This window comes from Thalassophryne amazonica, chromosome 5 (assembly GCF_902500255.1).
Source record: "Thalassophryne amazonica chromosome 5, fThaAma1.1, whole genome shotgun sequence".
Lineage (NCBI taxonomy): Eukaryota > Metazoa > Chordata > Actinopteri > Batrachoidiformes > Batrachoididae > Thalassophryne > Thalassophryne amazonica.
The window spans coordinates 70,016,119-70,038,739 of NC_047107.1; the positions used below are offsets into that span (position 1 = coordinate 70,016,119).

The 22,621-nt window shown below is 40.9% G+C and overlaps 1 long non-coding RNA gene across 1 annotated transcript; it reads right to left on the reverse strand.

The window, feature by feature from the left end:
- Positions 1 to 1,034: 1,034 nt before the first annotated feature.
- LOC117509809 lies at positions 1,035 to 18,848 on the reverse strand. Its single transcript, XR_004560536.1, has 3 exons — positions 18,839 to 18,848; positions 15,011 to 15,015; positions 1,035 to 1,157 (listed from the first exon to the last, which is right to left on the reverse strand). It is a non-coding gene; the product is annotated as an uncharacterized LOC117509809 (long non-coding RNA).
- Positions 18,849 to 22,621: the final 3,773 nt, after the last annotated feature.

Sequence of the window (22,621 nt, forward strand, 5' to 3'; positions counted from 1 at the left end):
AGGCACGTCTGCCTTCCTCTACGAGGAAATGACGCAGGAGTACAAGCTGCACGTGTGCAAGAATATTCCTAAAAGTCCAGTGTGTTGTGTTTCTTGGTGACATTTCAACATTCTTGGATCAAAAATTCCTCTAAACTCTTTTTGTTAGACATTACGCATGCAGAATGCATTGGGGTGACTTATGCTGTGATGTGGCACTGTATAAATAAATTGACTTAAAGGATTAAGAAGTACTCAGCATTTGTGGAGTCACGTCTGTTTTCATTTGCATCGTTGTAATTCATACCTTTTTCGTAAATTAAATTATTATTTCATAGTTTTCATGCAAGCAACATATTTCCATAAATCCAAACTGGGATTGGAAGTCAATGTGGAATTTTACATTTTGGCAGCCATGTCATACAGGTGTGGAAAAAGGGAGTGGCTACAAATATAAGAATTATTGGTATGAATTTGTGGCGCTTTGACTCTCTGAGCAATGATTACAGAACCCAGTAGTGCCAGGAGTTAATTAACAATGCACTGCAATATCAATATTTTACGAGGAGTTTCTTAAAAAAAAATCTCAAAGGAAAATTCTTGATCTTTTTGTGGAACTTGCCATTGTTGCCATTTTGAATTGTTGCAGACATTGTTCTCATGTGTCATAACCACAGGAAGAGAAAACCAATATGATCATTGATAATCACTACATGGCACTACTGGATTATTTGTAGTAGTCATAGTATTGCAAGTAATGTCACGTCAGGTCTGGGAGCACTCAATGGTGGTCCACATCGACACATCCACCACACCAAGGAAGAGGCCCTAGTCCCAGATGACAACCACCCAGGTAGATAGTCAATCCATCCCCACCTGTCAAAAGTAACCATCTATGTGCTGCAGCCAGGTGAAATGTGAGTGTCTGTTTGGCCTTTTCCAGCTGCTGGGATCCTCAACACAGAGCCACCTGCGTGTTTGATCATGTCATAGGTGATGTTCCCTCGCCATGCAAGTAATACTCCTCATCGGAGTCTCCCTCTGTAACTGTTCAACTCAAAACAGACCTGGTACCAACGACATCCAGTCGTTACATTAGGTCACTGGTTAGCATCCAAGGCTCACAACCATACAGTAAGACAGGTAGCACCAGGACCCTAAGGACTTGGAACTTCATTCTTCTGCAAAGATATCAGCATGGCCAAACATGATTCCACAAGCTCTTCACAGGTGTCTTCCTATTTCTGTGGCTGATGACCCAGATACCCTGCCGATGTAACTAAATTTCTCTATAAATTGAACACTTTCACCACATGCAGATACACCTCAGATGGCAGATTCCAGGAAGCCATTGAAAGCCTGTAACTTATTCTTGATCCAGGACAATCACAAAACCAGACACTTTAGTTTCCTTGCTCACTTCTCAAGTGCTGCAATCAGGGTATCTATCCACTGATTTCTAAAAATCACAACATCTTCTGGAAAGTAAAGGTCACTAAATCTTTCCTTTCTGGCAAAGGCATCTAAGTTGCTGATTTCCACAATCCTACCCAACATCCAATCCATAATGACACTAAAGGATATGATTCCTTCTTTATGTTCTCTAATGCCATATACCAACACAGTGCAGAGTAGCTACCTAAACTCTGTAAGTGAGATAGAGTATCTCATCAATAGTTTTACATCCTCATTGAAGACAACTTTGGATGCTGTAGCTCCTCTGAAAAAGAGAGCTTTAAATCAGAAGTGCCTGACTCCGTGGTATAACTCACAAACTCGTAGCTTAAAGCAGATAACCCGTAAGTTGGAGAGGAAATGGCATCTCACTAATTTAGAAGATCTTCACTTAGCCTGGAAAAACAGTCTGTTGCTCTATAAAAAAGCCCTCCATAAAGCTAGGACATCTTTCTACTCATCACTAATTGAAGAAAATAAGAACAACCCCAGGTTTCTTTTCAGCGCTGTAGCCAGGCTGACAAAGAGTCAGAGCTCTATTGAGCTGAGTATTCCATTAACTTTAACTAGTAATGACTTCATGACTTTCTTTGCTAACAAAATTTTAACTATTAGAGAAAAAAATTACTCATAACCATCCCAAAGACGTATCGTTATCTTTGGCTGCTTTCAGTGATGCCGGTATTTGGTTAGACTCTTTCTCTCCGATTGTTCTGTCTGAGTTATTTTCATTAGTTACTTCATCCAAACCATCAACATGTTTATTAGACCCCATTCCTACCAGGCTGCTCAAGGAAGCCCTACCATTATTTAATGCTTCGATCTTAAATATGATCAATCTATCTTTGTTAGTTGGCTATGTACCACAGGCTTTTAAGGTGGCAGTAATTAAACCATTACTTAAAAAGCCATCACTTGACCCAGCTATCTTAGCTAATTATAGGCCAATCTCCAACCTTCCTTTTCTCTCAAAAATTCTTGAAAGGGTAGTTGTAAAACAGCTAACTGATCATCTGCAGAGGAATGGTCTATTTGAAGAGTTTCAGTCAGGTTTTAGAATTCATCATAGTACAGAAACAGCATTAGTGAAGGTTACAAATGATCTTCTTATGGCCTCGGACAGTGGACTCATCTCTGTGCTTGTTCTGTTAGACCTCAGTGCTGCTTTTGATACTGTTGACCATAACATTTTATTACAGAGATTAGAGCATGTCATAGGTATTAAAGGCACTGCGCTGCAGTGGTTTGAATCATATTTGTCTAATAGATTACAATTTGTTCATGTAAATGGGGAATCTTCTTCACAGACTAAAGTTAATTATGGAGTTCCACAAGGTTCTGTGCTAGGACCAATTTTATTCACTTTATACATGCTTCCCTTAGGTAGTATTATTAGACGGTATTGCTTAAATTTTCATTGTTACGCAGATGATACCCAGCTTTATCTATCCATGAAGCCAGAGGACACACACCAATTAGCTAAACTGCAGGATTGTCTTACAGACATAAAGACATGGATGACCTCTAATTTCCTACTTTTAAACTCAGATAAAACTGAAGTTATTGTACTTGGCCCCACAAATCTTAGAAACATGGTGTCTAACCAGATCCTTACTCTGGATGGCATTACCCTGACCTCTAGTAATACTGTGAGAAATCTTGGAGTCATTTTTGATCAGGATATGTCATTCAAAGCGCATATTAAACAAATATGTAGGACTGCTTTTTTGCATTTACGCAATATCTCTAAAATCAGAAAGGTCTTGTCTCAGAGTGATGCTGAAAAACTAATTCATGCATTTATTTCCTCTAGGCTGGACTATTGTAATTCATTATTATCAGGTTGTCCTAAAAGTTCCCTAAAAAGCCTTCAGTTAATTCAAAATGCTGCAGCTAGAGTACTAACGGGGACTAGAAGGAGAGAGCATATCTCACCCATATTGGCCTCTCTTCATTGGCTTCCTGTTAATTCTAGAATAGAATTTAAAATTCTTCTTCTTACTTATAAGGTTTTGAATAATCAGGTCCCATCTTATCTTAGGGACCTCGTAGTACCATATCACCCCAATAGAGCGCTTCGCTCTCAGACTGCAGGCTTACTTGTAGTTCCTAGGGTTTGTAAGAGTAGAATGGGAGGCAGAGCCTTCAGCTTTCAGGCTCCTCTCCTGTGGAATCAGCTCCCAATTCAGATCAGGGAGACAGACACCCTCTCTACTTTTAAGATTAGGCTTAAAACTTTCCTTTTTGCTAAAGCTTATAGTTAGGGCTGGATCAGGTGACCCTGAACCATCCCTTAGTTATGCTGCTATAGACGTAGACTGCTGGGGGGTTCCCATGATGCACTGTTTCTTTCTCTTTTTGCTCTGTATGCACCACTCTGCATTTAATCATTAGTGATCGATCTCTGCTCCCCTCCACAGCATGTCTTTTTCCTGGTTCTCTCCCTCAGCCCCAACCAGTCCCAGCAGAAGACTGCCCCTCCCTGAGCCTGGTTCTGCTGGAGGTTTCTTCCTGTTAAAAGGGAGTTTTTCCTTCCCACTGTAGCCAAGTGCTTGCTCACAGGGGGTCGTTTTGACCGTTGGGGTTTTACATAATTATTGTATGGCCTTGCCTTACAATATAAAGTGCCTTGGGGCAACTGTTTGTTGTGATTTGGCGCTATATAAAAAAAAAATAATTGATTGATTGATTGATTGAAAAACAGTGCTGAAGCCAAAACACCTCCCTGGAGCCCGTTTTCACTGTAAGAGCTCTGCAATTCATACAGTGGGGTTAAAAAAAAGTATTTAGTCAGCCCCTGATTGTGCAAGTTCTCTTACTTAGGAAGATGAGAGGTCTGTAATTTTCAACATAGGTACACTTCAACTGTGAGAGACAACATGAAAAAAAAAATTCAGAAAATCACATTGTAGGATTTTTAAAGAATTTATTTGTAAATTATGGTGGAAAATAAGTATTTGCTCACCCACAAACAAGCGAAATTTCTGGCTCTCACAGACCTGTAACAACTTCTTTAAGAAGCTCTTCTGTCCTCCACCTGTTACCTGTATTAATGGCATCTGTTGGAACTCGTTATCTGTATAAAAGACACCTGTCCACAGCCTCAAACAGTCAGACTCTAAACTCAACCATGGCCAAGACCAAAGAGCCGTTGAAGGACACCAGGAAGAAAATTGTAGATGTGCACCAGACTGGGAAGAGTGAATCTACAATAGTCAAGCAGGTTGGTGTGAATAAATCAACTGTGGGAGCAATTGTAAGGAAATGAAAGACGTAAGAGACCACTGATGATCTCCCTCGATCTGGGGCTCCATGCAAGATGTCATCCCGTGGGGTCAAAATGATCATGAGTGTTACGGTTTGGACGAGCATGGAGGACGAACCCAAAAGCAGGGAGCAGAAAGTGATGTTAAACAGAGGATTTATTTACAGAGGAATTATATACAGAGGAATAAAGATGTGCAGGGGCGTAGTCTAGCCGGGTGGAGACGGGCCTGCACGGCGGTGGAACCGGGGGATCCGCAGTTCCGGCACTCAGGTACTAGAGAGGTGGTTCGGAGCCAGGTGGCCACCACAAGCTGTCGACGAAGCTGGGAATGAGACACAGATGGGTGAGTGCTGAGCCAGTCAATTTCAGAAGTGGTTCACACAGACAATCAGTGATAACTCTCACAGCTGGTCCAGAGATGCAGATAATTACATGGAGTGATACAGTTCAGATTCTTCAAGTTATGTTTTATCATAAAAGTTCACAGTTCAGTTTGAATCAGTGATAACTGATTGCAGCTGGTCCAAATAAGCAGATGGCCAGAAATCAGTTCAGTTGCTTCTTAGTGTTTATTATCAGGAAAAGTTCACAGTTCAGTTTGTATGATATTCCAAGCAGAGTTCAGTGTGAAGCGGCTCGTGTGAGCAAAGGTGAACAAACACTTAGCTTGGTTGAAGTGGCGTGTCGGAGCTCAGTAACAAGCAGCAGATGAGTCTTGTTAGCAACAGGTTGCGTCAGAGATAAGCTGCGGCTCTTTCAGGCCGGTGTGTGGAAACACCGAGAGAGGAAAAATATCAGCAAGTACAAAGATGACCAGTCTTACCATGGAAGGTTTGCAGAGTTTCTGGTGAAGCTGGAATGAAGAGCCAGAGTTCATATACTGGTGCTGATGAGATGAGTGTCAGGTGTGTCGATCAGCCTGCGGCACGCCACTTGTGCAGGAGAGGGAGAGTGGAGGGAGGAGAGAGGAGCAGCAGCAGGAACAGAACAGGCAACCCACAACAGTGCCCCCCCCTTCAATGGGAGCCTCCAGGCGACCTACCAGGCCGATCGGGATGGTCCTGGTAGAAATCCCTGATGAGCGACGGGTCAAGGATCAGCCCCAGCTTGACCCAGGAGTGTTCTTCAGGGCCGTAGCCCTCCCAATCTACCAGGTACTGGAACCCCCGCCCCCGACGGCGTCCGCCCAAGATCTTACAGACAGTCCAGGCCGGATCCACCATCCGGGCAGGGGGTGGCGAAGGCGCCGGTGGGCACAGAGGACTTGAATGCACTGGTTTCAGAGGAGAGACGTGAAGCACCGGGTGGATCCGCAGAGAGCGGGGCAGATGGAGCCAGACGGCCGCCGGATTAACCACCCAGTCTACAACAAAAGGTCTGATGTACCGAGGTGCCAGCTTGGACGAGTTAGTCTGAAGTGGAATGCCCTTGGATGAGAGCCACACCTCCTGCCCGGAACGATAGTCGGGAGTGGGAGTCCGATGCCGGTCTGCATGGCCCTGCATCCGGGCTCTAGTCCATAGCAGGGCAGAGTGGGCGGCCTTCCACACCTGACGGCACTTCCTGAGGTGGAGCTGCACAGATGGTACTGAGATGTCCTCTTCTTGCAACGGGAATAACGGAGGTTGGTAGCCAAGAGAAGCCTCGAAAGGAGAGAGTCCTGTGGCGGAAGCAACTTGAGAGTTGTGGGCATACTCTACCCAGGGCAGGTGTAGACTCCAGTCCGTTGGATGGAGTGATGAGATGAGTGTCAGGTGTGTCGATCAGCCTGCGGCACGCCACCTGTGCAGGAGAGGAAGAGAGGAGGGAGGAGAGAGGAGCAGCAGCAGGAACAGAACAGGCAGCCCACAACACATGAGAACGGTGAACAAAAATCCCAGAACTACACGGAGGGACCTGATGAATGACCCACAGAGAGCTGGGACCAAAGTAACATAGGCTACACACTACTCAAAGAGGGACTCAAATCCTGCAGTGCCAGGCGTGTGCCCCTGCTTAACCCAGTACATGTCAAGGCCCATCTGAAGTTTGCCAGAGAGCATATGGATGATCCGGAAGAGGATTGGGAGAATATCATGTGGTCAGATGAAACCAAAATAGAACATTTTGGTAAAAACTCAACTCGTCGTGTTTGGAGGAAGAAGAATGATGAGTTGCATTCCAAGAACACCATATCTACTGTGAAGCATGGGGGTGGAAACATCATGCTTTGGGGCTGTTTTTCTGCTAAGGGGACAGGATGACTGATCTGTATTAAGGGAAGAATGAATGGGGTGGGCCATGTATTGTGAGATTTTAAGCCTAAACCTCCTTCCTTCAGTGAGAGCATTGACGATGCAACGTGGCTGGGTCTTCCAGCATGACAATGATCCCAAACAGACCGCTCAGGCAACGAAGGAGTGGCTCCGTAAGAAGCATTTCAAGGTCCTGGAGTGGCCAAGCCAGTCTCCAGACCTCAACTCCATAGAAAATTTGTTGAGGGAGTTGAAAGTCCATGTTGCCCAGCAACAGCCCCAAAACATCACTGCTCTAGAGGGGATCTGCATGGAGGAATGGGCCAAAATACCAGTGTGTGCAAACCTGGTGAAGACTTACAGGAAATGTGTGACCTCTGTCATTGCCAACAAAGATTATGTTACAAAGTACTGAGTTGAACTTTTGCTACTGACCAAATACTTATTTTCCACCATAATTTACAAATAAATTTTTTAAAAATCCTACAATGTGATTTCCTGGATTTTTTTATTTATTTTATTTTGTCTCTCCCAGTTTAAGTGTACCTATGTTGAAAATTACAGACCGCTCTCACCTTTCTAAGTAGGAGAACTTGCACAATCAGGGACTGACTAAATACTTTTTTGCCCCACTGTAAGTAATACATTGTTAATACTAATGGATTCTGCTGTTGCCATAGCAGGACCCATGTGGGAGTGCCACACATCTATATACTAAGCATGGAGGTCCCATTTTTTTGTCCACAATGTTCTCTGGATCTGCTCACTTCACACATCTCTACGATCTTGATCTTCCCATATCCTCTGTAGTTACGGATGCACATCACGTCTCTTTCACAAATCCCCTTAATTGCCCACATTTTGCAGTTAATTAGAACTGCCGATCTGTGATATACTGCCAATTTCTGCCGGATGGCATTTTCGCCTAGCGAGTATGATTCCGTCCAGCTTCCATGTATGACATTCAATGCATTGCCACTGAGCACTGCTTTTTTGGTCCTTATTTCATCATCATAGGTCAATGAAAATGATCTGAAGATGTTTTCTAGGGAAAAAACATCCACAGATTCCAAATCTGCCATCAAATTTGTGCCAGCTATTATGGTTTGGGCAGTACGGTCCCCGTTTTGACGCCGAAAATAGCGCTCGGGCAGCGTTCAAAAAAAAAAAAAAAACCTCAAAAAACCAAAAAACAGTATAGTTTTGTGAAAGCATTGCTTCTTAATTATTGCAAACAAATGTCAGCATGTTTTTATTACACTTTCTTTCCAGTCTTGCCTTGAATTTCGTGCATTCTCATAATTTATTATGAATGAATGAATGAATGAATGGATTTATTCAGCACACACACAAATCTGAAAGAACAGAAACATACCAATAATATGAATGTTATATAAACAAGCCTGTGAGTCCGAAAGGGTGTGGGCAGAAGCAAAGCTTATCAACGCCCACCCCTGTTAGAATGAGTCCAACAATTATAACAATCATAACAACATATACACAAATTCACAACACACTACATATCAACACAGACATACACTTCAATATTCAATTACATTTCAATTCATGTATAAGTATGTTATGTATAAAGCGCCAAATCACAACAAACTTGGCCCAAGTCACTCCATATTAACCCTGCCGACCCCCAGAGCAAGCACTAGGCAACTGTGGTGAGGAAAAACTCCCTCTTAGGAAGAAACCTCAAGCAGACCAGGCTCTAGGGGGTGACCCTCTGCTTGGGTCGTGCATATATACCTGTATACGTACATACATACACACACATTATATACATATATACACTTATACACACACATATACACACTCACATATATACATATATACATACCCACTAACACATAAATAAATACATATACAATACATATATATACACATACATACATTTATACCTACACATACATATACATACCCCTACACATATATATACACACACACATGTATACATATATACACATACATACTACATATATACATATACATATATACACACACATATACACATACATATACATACATATTGACTGATTGATCATTTATTTTGAGTTTTACAAAATAAGCATTTCTTTGACATCTACATTTACCCACATTGGGTTGAAAAGAACAGGAGATACAAACATACACGCATACATACCCGCGCACTTAACCCGAAAAGGGGTGGGATGAAGACGAACTTATTTAATCCCACCCCCAAATACCCATACGTTATTACGACTACCGAGTGTGACCAATATTCCTTTTTTATTACTATGTAATTGATATCATATATTAGTGATGAGTATCTATAATAATAATAATAATAATAATAATAATAAAAACAATTCCCACCATAATAGACAGTAATAATGACAATAATTATTGTCAATCAAAAAAACCTTTTTTTTATTTCTATTATTATTATTACCATTTTTTAATTGCTATTGATATTGCTGGTGTCATTCCTTAAGCCATTTTCATATGTCAATAAATTCCCCTCATTTACTCAGAAAATGACTATTTAAAAGGACTATTCTTGTGTGTGTCGATGGTAATTCTGTCTCAATATATATATATATATATATATATATATATATATATATATATATATATATATATATATATATATATATATATATATATATATATATATATACATCATACATGCGAACATACATACACAAAATACACACATACATCACCTATACACACATGTATACACATAATACATATATATATATATATATATATATATATATACATCATACATGCGAACATACATATATACAGTTATGCTACATTCATTTTATTTTATTAATTTAATTACCTTATCTTTTTTTTATTAATTTATCATTATCATTATTATTATTATTCTTTTCTTTTTTTTTTCCCTTCCCCTCCTTCCCCATTTGTCATGTGTGTGGTGCATTAAAAAATGCAAAGTATTTTGTAAACCTGCTGCCAGAGAGGGGTCGCCCCCTGACACAGGTCCACCCTTTGCTGAATGTCCTAGGTTCTGCATTAAAAGACACGGTTTTGGAGTCTGCTGGCAGAAGGGGGAGACCTTGAGCAACAGACCCCCACTTGCTGACCCTGATCTGGTGATAATGATGTAAGTGATGTAAGAGGGGGAAACAAGGAGGAAAGAAAAGGAAAAGTCTTTTTATGTATCAATAAACTTACATATGTACATATTTATATAAATGTAAACATAAATATACATACATACACACCCACATATACATACACATATATATACGCATACATATATACATACATACATATACATGTTTCCCCCTCTCTCTAAGTTATTACCATCATCACCATACTTGTATTTGACTAGCATTTCAACTACAGGATCATGATGTATAAAAATAATACTTTTGACCATGGTTACGACACCGGCAATAACAGGTATTATGCAAATATGTTAATCAAATCAAATCAACTTTATTTATATAGCGCCAAATCACAACAAACAGTTGCCCCAAGGCGCTTTATATTGTAAGGCAAGGCCATACAATAATTACGGAAAAACCCCCACGGTCAAAACGACCCCCTGTGAGCAAGCACTTGGCGACAGTGGGAAGGAAAAACTCCCTTTTAACAGGAAGAAACTTCCAGCAGAACCAGGCTCAGGGAGGGGCAGTCTTCTGCTGGGACTGGTTGGGGCTGAGGGGAGAGAACCAGGAAAAAGACATGCTGTGGAGGGGAGCAGAGATCAATCACTAATGTTTAAATGCAGAGTGGTGCATACAGAGCAAAAAGAGAAAGAAACACTCAGTGCATCATGGGAACCCCCCAGCAGTCTAAGTCTATAGCAGCATAACTAAGGGATGGTTCAGGGTCACCTGATCCAGCCCTAACTATAAGCTTTAGCAAAAAGGAAAGTTTTAAGCCTAATCTTAAAAGTAGAGAGGGTGTCTGTCTCCCTGATCCGAATTGGGAGCTGGTTCCAGAGGAGAGGAGTTTGAAAGCTGAAGGCTCTGCCTCCCATTCTACTCTTACAAACCCTAGGAACTACAAGTAAGCCTGCAGTCTGAGAGCGAAGCGCTCTATTGGGGTGATATGGTACTATGAGGTCCCTAAGTTAACATCTATTATATTAACAAACATATAGTAAGATTTTATTATCATTATTATTATTATTGTTTTTTTTTTATATATAATATAGTTTACAATTATGGCTATGATATATATAATTAAATTGATGTACAGGATAATTCCAGGTATTTTATGAAAGTTTGTGTGTCCTAGTGAGACCCCTTCTATTGCTGACAAGGCAAAAAAGCAAAGGTAAATTAACTAGAAATAAATTAAAAAGACGTGACGATCACGCACCTCTCTCCTCATTCATGTATTTCAACAGAACCATTTCTTTGTATCTTTTTTTGAATTGATGGATGTTAGGACATCGCTTGAGCTGAGGTGCCAAACTATCCCACAGCTTAATGCCACACACGGACACACAGAAACTTTTCCTGGTAGTTCTCACTGCCTTGACTTTAAAGTTACCACATCCCCTCAAGTTATAGCTTCCTTCTCTCTGGGTGAAGAGACTCAGAATATTACTGGGTAATGAGTTTTTACTGGCTTGATATAATAATTGTGCAGTGTAAACATTAACCAGATCTGGCATTTTCAACAATTTGGATTGCAAAAATAGACTATTTGTGTGATCAAGATATCCTACCTTATAGATGATTTTTATTGCCCGCTTTTGGATTATACAGAGGGGATGTAGCAAACTTTTGTAATTGTTACCCCAGATTTCTATACAATATGTTAAGTAAGGAGAGATTAAAGAACAATACAATAAATATAATGCATTATGATCCAGAAAATATTTTGCTTTGTACATAATAGAGACATTCTTTATGTATGTGGCTGATATGAGACTTCCAGCTTAATTTACTATCGATGGTTATCTATTTCGACACAGTCTATATTTATTGGTAAATTAGAATTGACATTATGATTTCCAAAAAACATGACTTTAGTCTTATTTATATTTAGGGATAATTTATTAATATTCAACCAAGTTTTCAGCTTAATTAATTCACTATTTACCAGATTAATAAATTTGCTATAATTATCACTGCAATAGAATATATTGGTATCATCTGCAAATAATAATACTTTTAATAATTGTGACACATTAAATATGTCATTTATATAAAGATTCAAAAAATGTGGACCCAGTATGGATCCCTGTGGGACCCCACAAGGGATGCCCAAACACCCAGATTTAAATGCACCCATCTGCACAAACTGATGTCTCTCCGTTAAATAGCTTTGAATCCAGTTCCAAGCCACTCCCCTGATACCATATCTTTCCAATTTATTGAGTAGAATTGAGTGATTAAGTGTGTCAAACGCTTTCTTTAAATCAATGAATATTCCAACTATATAGTTTTTACTATCCAAGGTGTTTGTAATCTCTTCTATTGCTTCAATTATTGCAAGTGAAGTTGACCTACCAGACCTAAACCCATATTGACATTCGTTAATTATGTTATATTTTTCTATAAAGGATCCTAACCTGTTGTTAAAAAGCTTTTCTAAAATTTTGGAAAATTGTGGAAGTAGAGAGACCGGTCTGTAGTTTGTGAAGATATGTTTATTTCCATTTTTGTATAGTGGAATAACTTTTGCCATCTTCATTTTGTTCGGGAATGTCCCAGTTTCAAATGACAAGTTACATATATGAGTCAGGGGTTTTGATATGCTTTTGATTATTGTTTTTACTAGCTTCATATCTATGTCATAACAGTCAGTTGATTTTTTATTTTTACATTTATTAACAATATCTATTATTTCGGCTTCACTAACACTGGAGAGAAACATTGTGTTTGGATTGATTTTTATGAGTGATTCCTGCTCCTTGTTACAACCATCGGGAATTTTTGCTGCCAAGTCGGGTCCAATATTAATGGTTTTAATAACTTCTTTGTTAACTATGTTATACATATTATAGATGTCCTTGTTCTTATCAATAAAATAATTTGGATAAGAATTACCTCTTACCTTATTTTTGATTATAGTGTTAAGAATTTCCCAGATTCTCTTGGTGACATTTTTATTATTATTTAATAGATTGGTATAATATAATTTCTTGCTGGCTCTGATTATATTAGTTAGTTTGTTTTTATATAATTTATATCTATGTTCAGATTCTTTTGTCCTTAGTCTAACAAATTGTCTGTATAATGTATTCTTCTTTTTTACAAGCATTTTGTAGACCTTTTGTTAACCATGGACTTTTGGCGACAGTACTGTTTTTGTTGACTTGGCGTATTGGACATTTTATCTCATATAATGAATTGAAAATGTCTAGAAATTTATTGAAGGCACAATCCACATCATTCTCCCTATACACAGTGTGCCAGTCCTGTTTTGTCAAGTCATTATTGAGGTGATCTATTGCTTTTTGGGTTCTTACTCATTTAAATGCAGAGTACTGGGGTTTTACCTGAAAATTACAATGGGAGTCATACACAGTGAACACAGGAAGATGGTCAGTTATGTCACAAATCAATAAACCACTTATATTTTTAGTTTCTATGTTGTTTGTGAAGATGTTATCTATTAGAGTTGCACTATTCAATGTAATTCTGCTTGGCCTGGTGATAACTGGGTATAAGCTCATGCTGTACATTGTGTTTATAAATTCGTCAGTTGATGTGTGCCTATTGGGGTTTATTAAATCAATGTTATAATCTCCACATATAAATATTTTTTTTGTTATTTATTGATGAAAACATTCTGTCCACCCAGTTTGTAAATGTAGCCATAGTTGAGCCTGGCGCCCTATATAAACAACTTATAATAATGTTTTTCTTGTTTCCATTATAAATTTCTATTGATATACATTCTAACACATCTTTTATTGTTAACGTCATGCTTTCTATTACCTTAAATTTAATATTTTTCCGCACATATATAGCAACACCTCCACCTCCTTTATTCACTCTGTTGATGTAGTTTAAATTATAACCATCCAACTCAAATTGTATTCCTTTTTGCGCATTGAACCATGTTTCTGAAATTGTTATTATACTAAAGGGTTTTTGTAAACTGCTGAAGAAATTCTTTGATACTGTTAAAGTTTGTGTACATACTTCTGCTGTTAAAGTGGATAATTGATAATTTACCTTCTGTTTTAACTGTATTATTGTAATCCTGTTCCATATAGTAGTTGCAATGAACGATATCAGTCGAAAAAAGCATATTATCCGGGTCTATTTCGTTTTCCAAATCCATTATCTTATGCTCGGTGTACTCAGTTGCTTTTAATTCCAATAATTCCTGGTTTATTATCCTCTGTTGTATTATTTCATCTCCTGAAGTAGAGATTATGGGTTTCGATTTAATGGTTTGTGAAGTAGAACTAGTTTTTTTTTTTTACTTTTTTATTTCTCCATACATTATTGACTCATATTTCATCTTTTTCCAGCTCTTTTATGTCCTTAATAACCAGCACCTTAGCTACTTCAGGAGACCCATTCAGTTTAATGAAGACTTTACAATTCCTGACCCATGTATTCTGAATTTTGTTTGTTTTCCTTAAGTATCTGGCTTTTTTTTTAGCAATGTTTGTTTTTGTCAAGTGATCATTCAAATAAACATTCGTACCTTTCAATTTTCTTCCTTGCCTCAACAATGTGACCTTATCCTTTCTGTTGAGAAACGTCATGATAAGCACAGGAGGAGCGCCTTTCTTCGTAGGGAGAGGGTGACAAGCTTCAAGACAATTTACGTCCAAATCAATGTCCCTGGACACCAGGAACACGGCGACCTGTTGTTCCGCAGAGCTCTCCTCCATCTCGCCAGGTTCGAGATCATTGCCCGCGGCCACTGCGTGGGCATATGAGCGGGGTTTAATCTTTAAACCAGTCACAACCACATCATTAATCCTTGAGTACTGCTCCAAGTCCTCAACTCTCTTCTCGAGAGCCTCGATCCTCTTGTCCTCTAATAAGGCTCGTAGTCGTGCGACTTCCTCCACTAGCTTGAGTATCTTGTCCTGCTTATTCTTTATGTCAGCTACGTCCAGTGACACTAACTCAAGCACCTTTTTAACCTCCTCTGACTCCTCCACCACCGAGCTTTTCTTTGGTCCCATTTTGTAGTGACTTCGTCTTCAGCTGTTTACCCTACTCGGTACCTCACCTGGTAGCAGCGTGGCTAACCGCTAGCCCCGGTCCCAAACTGCGCTGAAAGTTACTGTTTTACATAAGTCCAAGGTCCAATATCCTTTTTTTTACGTTGTATTTTTATCCATAGCCATTGTCCGTTTAGTCCGATTCCGAAGAAAAAAAATATATAAATAAGTTTTCAAAGTTTCTTTTGCCTCTTCTCACGCTGCTTACACTTGGATAACCCGGAATTATGAGAATGCACAAAATTATTATGAGAATCCCATCATACTTCAGTATACACTAGGTGGTGCTGTTACTGCTACAAATGTCTTTTGCTGCCACCTGGTGTTGTGATAGATAAATTTTATTGACAACTTCATAATATAATCAGAAAAACAATTTAAAGTTACATCCATTTTTATTATGAGGTCTGTCCAAAAAGTATCGGACCTTTTTATTTTTTGCAAAAACCATATGGATTTGAATCACGTGTGATTGCATCAGCCAAGCTTGAACCTTCGTGCGCATGCGTGAGTTTTTTCACGCCTGTCGGTTGCATCATTCACCTGTGAGCAGGCTTTGTGTGAGCAGTGGTCCACCCCTCTCGTCGGATTTTTATTGCGAATAAATGTCTGAACGATTTGGAGCTTTGCTGCATCAAATTTTTCCAGAAACTGAGAGAGACCTCCAGCTGGACACCATTCGGAAAATTTAGATGGCTTTCAGCGACGATTTTATGGGGATTACACAGATTAAGCCGGTTTAAAGACCACCCACAGCGTCTGAGAGCGCGGCGCACTCCGAGCGCCGATCGACAGGCTGAAACCCCGCTGAAACAACCAGATCATTTCCAACGTGAACACTTTGTTGATCAGGGACGTCGTCTGACTTTCACAAAAAAGGCAGAAGACATGGACATCAGCACTTTTTCAGCACATTCTACTGTTACAGGAGATTTTTTCATGGAAAGAGAAGCGGAGGATTGCGCCACCGTGCCGCTTATGGCACGGGACAAAACCACCTCCGTGTTGGTCTCACAGGACGGCTTTCAGATGGCTTCCGGTGGCTTTTCAGTCGTGTGACTATCTGAGAAATTGCATGAGCTGGACATGCCCCAACATGTCCTGTGAGGCTTCATCACAGCGTTGCTTTGCGCCATGCGGCACAGCCACGGTGCGTGGAATTCCTCTGCTCCTCTTTCCATGACAAAAACTCCTGTAACAGTGGAATGTGCCATTCATTTCCAAACTGGACGCTGTGTTTTATCCGGGACGTCATCTGACTAGCACAGGAATTGCGGAAGACGTGGACATCAGCACTTTTTCGGCACATTGAGACAGACGTGCGGAGGAATTCCGCATGTCGCGGTGGAGCCGCATGGTGCAAAGCAACGCCGTGATGAAGCCTCACAGGACATGTTCTGGCATGTCCAGGCTCATCCACAATTTCTTGGTTAGTCACACGACTGAAAACCCACCGAGAGTCATCTGAAAGCCATCTCAAAGCCGTCCTGTGAGACCAACACAGAGGTGGTTTTGTGCCGCGCCATGAGCGGCACAGTGGCGCATCCGTCCGCTTTTCTTTCCATGAAAAAAACTCCTGTAACAGTGGAATGTGCCGAAAAAGTACTGATGTGAAAGTCAGACGACGTCCCGGATCAACAAAGCCTTCACATTGGAAATGATCTGGTTGTTTCAGCCTGTCGATTGGCGCTCGGAGCGCAGCGCGCTCTCAGCAGCTGTGGGCGGTCTTTAAACTGGCTGGAGCACTCCTTAATCTGTGTAATCCCAATAAAATCGTCCCTCAAAGCCATTTGAATTTTCCGAATGGTTACCATCTGGAGGTCTCTCACAGTTTCTGGAAAAATTTGATGCAGCAAAGCTCCAAATCGTTCAGACATTTATTCGCAATAAAAATCCGACGAGAGGGGTGGACCACTGCTCACACAAAGCCTGCTCACAGGCGAATGACGCAACCAACAGGCGTGAAAAAACTCACGCATGCGCACGAAGGTTCAAGCTTGGCTGATGCAATCACACGTGATTCAAATCCATATGGTTTTTGAAAAAAAATAAAAAGGTCCGATACTTTTTGGACAGACCTCGTACACTACAGAGTCAGTCATCTCATAATTATTTGGACTTAAAATAAAAATGAAGTTTAACCTTCTTAAATAAGGGCTTAGTGTGTCTGTTATAGCTGCTACTTCAAAATGCTTTGAAAGCTTTCTTTTGGAAGTTAATACATTGTCTCAGTATACTGCTGTACATTTTCCCAGGTCAGTAACTCACGATTAGTACATTCTTTCTTCACCATCTAAAGAATGGGTATTGCTAGTTCAGTACTACAGCTGTGCATGTAACTGTAGCCACAACCACTTGGGATATGAGTTTTGTACCTGTAGCCATGTCAGTGGAAAAACCTAATGTTATCAGGCCCTCACCTTGCATGTTGTTGGTGTTTCTCAGATCTGATGACTTAAGTACTGATTCAGCTTTCTCCAAGTATAATTGAACCGAGTGAGGGAAAAAAAGAAATTCTTGGGAAACAGACCGAGTTTTCAACCACAACTATTTGTAATTTTCAGCAATTTATCCAGCATTTGCTAACCGTTCATAACATACTAAAATGATGCTCATGAAATAGGTACCTCCACTAACAACCCATGAGGTGGCAGTATGTCTATTTTGATATTACATAAAGGCAAAACAAAGTTGCTCTTATAATCGATCTAGTGAATGAAAATTCAGCAGAAGGAATAGGGTTTGTCTCTATATATTCTTTTAATTTGGTGAGTAAGAGTTGATAGCATGTATTGTTGTTGAGTTACTGTCTACACAAGCTGGCTGGGATGGACTCACTCACTCACTCACTCGTCCAAGCCCTACACTGATACCACCATAGGGCAATCTCAAGGTAACCAGCTGCACAAACAAATTTGACTTTATCCTTCATAAAGACACGTCAGTGAAGTTTTTAAATAAACTTAATAACTAAACTCAAAAAGTCTGTGCGACCTGTTGCCTTGACTTGTTTTTTTAATTAAGTTTTCTTTGCAATTTGGAGGAATATCTCTGACCCTGCAAGGCTTATGACAAATGTGGGTGTGGAATCCATTAGCTTAGCGGGGAATTTAGTGCAGAAAATCCACTATGGTGATAGTGCAGTTTATTTGCCAGGGAGGGAATTTCAACAAGTTGAGACTGTGGCCTGCTTCTGTAGTCGTGTCCATAAAAAATCATAGAGGGATATGCTTTCCAAACTTAATACCCATTACCATATTGGATGATGTTGAAATTAAGGATGGCCTAGTGGTTGTTCCAGCAATAGCAAAGATTTCGTGTCTGCTACCTACAACGCGCGTGGAATGTCTCAAACCTAAATCTACTTCTAGGCATCTTATATATGCTACTCCAGAACCACCCCTAAACCCAAACAGTTCAACTGTCAACCCCACTGAGGTCCTTAGACTGGGTTTCATTAACATAAGATCACTGTCCTCAAAATCATTGTTGATCAATGATCTAATTATTTATTGATCATCACTTAGATATGAGTGGGCTGTGTGAAACCTGGCTTAAACCTACAGCTGTCCTCCCCTTAAATGAGACCTGCCCACCAGCATATACATTTAGTCATGTCCCTCATGATGCGAAGCAAGGTGGGGGTGTTGCTCTTATTTATAAATCTAGGTTTAGCTTATTAGCTGTTGGGGGTTACAAATATAACTTGTTTGAGCATCTGATTCTCCACTCTGCTCAGGATATTACACATTGCCAAGGTCAGAAGAATAAAAATCAGTCATGTTACTTTGTCATTGTATATAGGCCTTCTGGCCCATATTCTGAATTCTTAGATGAATTTGGTGCGTTCATCTCTGTCAACTAGTGTAGATAACATTCTGATCACTGGTGACTTTAACATTCATATAAGCCTTCTGATCCCCTCTGCAAATCATTTATGGAAATTGTGGATGCATTAGGATTTTGGCAATGCATTCTGGTTTCAACGCACATTAGTGGAAACACCCTGGATCTGGTTCTTGCACGTGGTATTGCTGTCACGAATATTGACATCATGCCTCTTACATCAGTGGTGTCTGATCACTCACTTATTAAGTTTACATTTTCGCTGCTGTGTTTAGTGGAACAACAACCTTATATATCATTACGGCGATGCATCAACTCCTCAACTAAAACTGAACTCGAAGCTAGACTGCCTGATGTCTTAGCTTCACATTTGACAAATACCCAGTCAGTAGACAGACTTGTGGATAGTTTAAACTCGGTGTTCAAAACTACACTCGACATAATTGCACTACCTGTGTTAAAACCATGCTCCCCCAAATCACAGTCACCTTGGTTCAGTGATTATCTGCGTGACCTCAAGCATAAAGCAAGAGGTCTAGAACGGAAATGGCGTCATAAAAAATTAGAAGTATTTCACCTTGCGTGGCGTGATGCTATCTTAGACTATAAGCTTGCATTATTGGCTACAAAGCGGACTTACTACTCTGATTTGATCAGCAAAAGCAAGCATAACTCAAAGTTCTTGTTCGACACGGTGGCAACACTTATGCATAGACAACCACCTGTAGTTCGCTCTCCTTTTACAGCAAAAGATTTCCTGGATTACTTTGGGATGAAAATAGAAGACATCAGGTTAAACATATCCCGGCATACCTTAACCCAGCCACTACACCCTGCTATTGAGGTGGGCGCCACTACTGAGGTATTACCTAGATTTACAGAATTTGATAGTATCTCACTAGGCATGCTGACAAAACTCTTAATGTCAACAAAAAGCACAACCTGTTTATTTGATCCTATACCAGCAAAAGTGTTTAAGGACCTGTGGCCCATTCTTGGGCCGACTGTGCTGGAAATTATTAATCTTTCTTTAACTTCTGGATCTGTTCCTAAATGTTTCAAATCTGCAGTGGTTAAACCATTACTTAAGAAACCTAATCTTGACCCTAGAAAAACTATCGGCCGATATAAAATCTATCAGTTTTCTCTAAAATTCTGGAAAAAGTGGTGTCACGGCAGCTTGTAGACTATCTTACTGAGAATAATGTTGTGTGGGCCGCTGAAGAGGAGGTACTGCTGGCCCACCACCACAAGATGGTGCCCTGCTTGAAGTGCGGGCTTCAAGCACGAGAGGGCGTCGGAGCGACCAGGAGTGACAGCTGTCACTCATCATCCGTACCAGCTGTCACTCATCCACTACTCATCACCACCACCATAAAGGCCGGACTGCAACTCCACCTCCCCGCCGAGAAATCAGCTACCATTCAGGTAACCTTCTCTGCGACCGATATTGTAACTAAACATTGTTCTGTGTGCAGCCGTGTTCCTGCGGGCTCTGTCTGAAGCTGGATTGGCGGATAGTGGGAGTGCGACGGTCTTCACCTCTCACTCCATCCAGGGAAGAGACTAACAGGAGCTGCACGGGTGAAATTGTTTCTGGAGGTGGAGGTTTTCCCTCCTACCTGTATACAGACTGTGGGATTACTGAGTGTGCAAACTCACACTCATCAGGACTGTCTCTGTTCTCTGCCAGCAGTACCGGGTCTGACTGCTGAAGACAGCGGCCACCTGGGGCACAGGGCTTGGCGGCTCCGGTGTTCTTCAGCTCCGTTGGTGGTGGAAGCTGTGTGGGATCCGGCTCTTCTCTCGCCAGGCGTCTTCTATCGTCGAGCCTGCTCACACGTCACCTGGTGTATAATTGACAGTCACCATATTGTTATTGTCTGTACGTCGTTGTGCGATTCACAACATTAAATTGTTACTTTTGGCTTATCCATTGTCCGTTCATTAACGCCCCCTGTTGTGGGTCCGTGTCACGACACTTTCACAACAAATAATCTCTTTGAGCCACTGCAGTCTGCTTTTAGAAAATATCATTCCATAGAGACGGCTCTCACTAAAGTGTTGAATGATCGTCTGCTTACAATGGATTCGGACACCACTACGGTTCTGTTGCTGTTTGATCTCAGTGCTGCATTTGATACAGTGGATCATCATATTCTACTTGATAGGCTGGAAAATCATTTTGGGATTACTGGGAGTGCCCTTGCATGGCTGACGTCATACTTGACCAGTCGTTCTCACTGTGTTTTGTACAGTAACACTACCTCTAACCTTAGTGACATGAAATTTGGGGTTCCACAGGGGTCTGTCTTAGGCCCCCTGCTTTTCTCCCTTTATATAGCACCTTGGGCACATATTGTGGCGTTCTGGGATTACCTTTCACTGCTATGCAGATGATACTCCGTTATACATGCCGGTAACTGCTGGTAATCTCGTTCACATAAAATCCTTAGAAGATTGCCTTGCCGCAGTGAGAAGTTGGATGTCTAGAAACTTACTACTTTTAAACTCTGATAAGACTGAAATGATGGTTCTTGGTCCAGGGAGACATCGGCATCAATTTGACCAGTTAATGCTCAGCCTCGGCTCGTGTGTCATACATCACACTGACAAAGTGAGGAACCTTGAGGTAATTTTTGATCCTTTGGCATCCACATTAGAAATATTACAAGGACTGCTTTCTTCCACCTGTGAAATATAGCGAAGATTTGTCCCATCCTGTCTATGGCTGATGCTGAGACCCTGATCCATGCATTTATCTCTTCTAGATTGGACTACTGCAATGTTCTTGCAGTAGTCCAATCCTTCCAATAGTTCTCCGTTAGTTTCCCTCTGGCAGATCCCGAGCAACCGGGAAAGCAGGCCGACTGGGTGACTGTGAGGAGGCAGCGTAGTTCTAAACAGAAGCCCCGTGTACACCGCCAACCCGTTCACATCTCTAACTGTTTTTCCCCACTCGATGACACACCCGCTGAGGATCAAAATCTGGTTATTGGCGACTCTGTTTTGAGAAATGTGAAGTTAGCGACACCAGCAACCATAGTCAATTGTCTTCCGGGGGCCAGAGCAGGCGACATTGAAGGAAATTTGAAACTGCTGGCTAAGGCTAAGCGTAAATTTGGTAAGATTGTAATTCACGTCGGCAGTAATGACACCCGGTTACGCCAATCGGAGGTCACTAAAATTAACATTGAATCGGTGTGTAACTTCGCAAAAACAATGTCGGACTCTGTAGTTTTCTCTGGGCCCCTTCCCAATCGGACCGGGAGTGACATGTTTAGCCGCATGTTCTCCTTGAATTGCTGGCTGTCTGAGTGGTGTCCAAAAAATGAGGTGGGTTTCATAGATAATTGGCAAAGCTTCTGGGGAAAACCTGGTCTTGTTAGGAGAGACGGCATCCATCCCACTTTGGATGGAGCAGCTCTCATTTCTAGAAATCTGGCCAATTTTCTTAAATCCTCCAAACTGTGACTATCCAGGGTTGGGACCAGGAAGCAGAGTTGTAGTCTTACACACCTCTCTGCAGCTTCTCTCCCCCTGCCATCCCCTCATTACCCCATCCCCGTAGAGACGGTGCCTGCTCCCAGACCACCAATAACAAGCAAAAATCTATTTAAGCATAAAAATTCAAAAAGAAAAAATAATATAGCACCTTCAACTGCACCACAGACTAAAACAGTT